Consider the following 3,149-nt stretch of genomic DNA (forward strand, 5'->3'; position numbering starts at 1 on the left):
CAAGGGAGGGGGGTGCGGCCAGCCCACCAGGGGCTGGATCCCTGCCCCACGCAGCCCATGTGGCCCCCCGGGAGGGGTGGCCCCTCCCGGTGGACCCCCGGAACCCTTCCGGTGGCCCCGGTACAATACCGGTATGACCCCGAAACTTCCCGGTGTCCGTTTGACAACTTCCCATATATAAATCTTTACCTCCGGACCATTCCGGATCTCCTCGTGACGTCCAGGATCCATTCCGGGACTCCGAACAACATTCGGTAGTCACATACTAGTCTTCCTAATAACCCTAGCGTCACCGAACCTTAAGTGTGTAGACCCTACGGGTTCGGGAGACATGCAGACATGACCGAGACGCTCTCAGTCAATAACCAACAGCGGGATCTGGATACCCATGATGGCTCCCACATGCTCCTCGATGTTGTCATCGGATGAACCACTATGTCGAGGATTCGATCAAACCCTGTATGCAATTCCCTTTGTCAATCGGTACGTTACTTGCCCGAGACTCGATCGTCGGTATCCCAATACCTTGTTCAGTCTCGTTACCGGCAAGTCACTTTACTCGTACCATAATGCATGATCCCGTGTCCAACACCTTGGTCACATTGAGCTCATTATGATGATGCATTACCGAGTGGGCCCAGAGATACCTCTCCGTCATACGGAGTGACAAATCCCAGTCTCGATCCGTGTCAACCCAACAGCTACTTTCGGAGATACCTGTAATGCACCTTTATAGTCACCCAGTTACGTTGTGACGTTTGATACACCCAAGGCACTCTTACGGTATCCGGGAGTTACACGATCTCATGGTCGAAGGAAGAGATACTTGACACTGGCAAAGCTCTAGCAAAACGAACTACACGATCTTTTATGCTATGCTTAAGAATGGGTCTTGTCCATCACATCATTCTCCTAATGATGTGATCCCGTTATCAACGACATCCAATGTCCATAGTCAGGAAACAATGACTATCTGTTGATCACAACGAGCTGGTCAACTAGAGGCTCACCAGGGACATATTGTGGTCTAAGTATTCACACGTGTATTATGATTTCCGGATAATACAGTTATAGCATGAATAAAAGACATTTATCATGAACATTGAAATATAATAATACTTTTATTATTGCCTCTAGGGCATATTTCCAACAGTCTCCCACTTGCACTAGAGTCTCCAATCTAGTTACATTGTGATGAATCGAACACCCATAGAGTTCTGGTGTTGATCATGTTTTGCACGCGAGAGAGGTTTAGTCAGCGGATCTGCGACATTCAGATCCGTGTGCACTTTGCAAATCTCTATGTCTCCATCTTGAACATTTTCACGGATGGAGTTGAAACGACGCTTGATGTGCCTGGTCTTCTTGTGAAACCTGGGCTCCTTGGCGAGGGCAATAGCTCTAGTGTTGTCACAGAAGAGTTTGATCGGCCCCGACGCATTGGGTATGACTCCTAGGTCGGTGATGAACTCCTTCACCCAAATCGCTTCATGCGCTGCCTCCGAGGCTGCCATGTACTCCGCTTCACACGTAGATCCCACCACGACGCTCTGCTTGCAGCTGCACCAGCTTACTGCTCCACCATTCAACATATACACGTATCCGGTTTGTGACTTAGAGTCATCCAGATCTGAGTCGAAGCTAGCGTCGACGTAACCCTTTACGACGAGATCTTCGTCTCCTCCATAAACGAGAAACATGTCCTTCGTCCTTTTCAGGTACTTCAGGATATTCTTAACCGCTGTCCAGTGTTCCTTGCCGGGATTACTCTGGTATCTTGCTACCAAACTTACGGCAAGGTTTACATCGGGTCTGGTACACAGCATGGCATACATAATAGATCCTATGGCTGAAGCATAGGGGATGACACTCATCTCTTCTTTATCTTTTGCCGTGGTCGGTGACTGAGCCGAGCTCAATCTCACACCTTGTAACATAGGCAAGAACCCCTTCTTGGACTGATCCATTTTGAACCTCTTCAAAATCTTATCAAGGTATGTGCTTTGTGAAAGACCTATGAGGCGTCTCGATCTATCTCTATAGATCTTGATGCCTAATATATAAGCAGCTTCTCCAAGGTCCTTCATTGAAAAACACTTATTCAAGTAGGCCTTAATGCTGTCCAGAAATTCTATATTATTTCCCATCAAGAGTATGTCATCTACATATAATATGAGAAATGCTACAGAGCTCCCACTCACTTTCTTGTAAACGCAGGCTTCTCCATAAGTCTGCATAAACCCAAACGCTTTGATCATCTCATCAAAGCGAATGTTCCAACTCCGAGATGCTTGCACCAGTCCATAAATGGATCGCTGGAGCTTGCATACTTTGTTAGCATTCCGAGGATCGACAAAACCTTCCGACTGCATCATATACAGTTCTTCCTTAAGATGCCCGTTAAGGAATGCCGTTTTGACGTCCATTTGCCATATCTCATAATCATAGTATGCGGCAATTGCTAACATGATTCGGACGGACTTCAGCTTTGCTACGGGAGAGAAAGTCTCGTCGTAGTCAATCCCTTGAACTTGTCGATAACCCTTAGCGACAAGTCGAGCCTTATAGATGGTAACATTACCATCTGCGTCCGTCTTCTTCTTAAAGATCCATTTGTTTTCTATCGCTCGCCGATCATCGGGAAAGTCTGTCAAAGTCCATACTTTGTTTTCATACATGGATTCTATCTCGGATTTCATGGCTTCAAGCCATTTGTTGGAATCCGGGCCCGCCATCGCTTCTTCATAGTTCGAAGGTTCATTGTTGTCTAACAACATGATTTCCAGGACAGGGTTGCCGTACCACTCTGGTGCGGAACGTGTCCTAGTGGACCTACGAAGTTCAGCAGTAACTTGATCCGAAGTACCTTGATCATCATCATTGTTTTCCTCTTCAGTTGGTGTGGGCATCACAGGAACGGTTTCCTGCGTTGCGCCACTTTCCTGCTCAAGAGGTAGTACTTCATCGAGTTCTACTTTCCTCCCACTTACTTCTTTCGAGAGAAACTCTTTTTCCAGAAAGCATCCGTTCTTGGCAACAAAGATCTTGCCTTCAGATCTTAAGTAGAAGGTATACCCGACAGTTTCCTTAGGGTATCCTATGAATACGCATTTTTCCGACTTGGGTTCGAGCTTTTCAGGTTGAAGTTT

This window comes from Triticum aestivum, chromosome 5A, assembly GCF_018294505.1.
Source record: "Triticum aestivum cultivar Chinese Spring chromosome 5A, IWGSC CS RefSeq v2.1, whole genome shotgun sequence".
Classification (NCBI taxonomy): Eukaryota; Viridiplantae; Streptophyta; class Magnoliopsida; order Poales; family Poaceae; genus Triticum; species Triticum aestivum.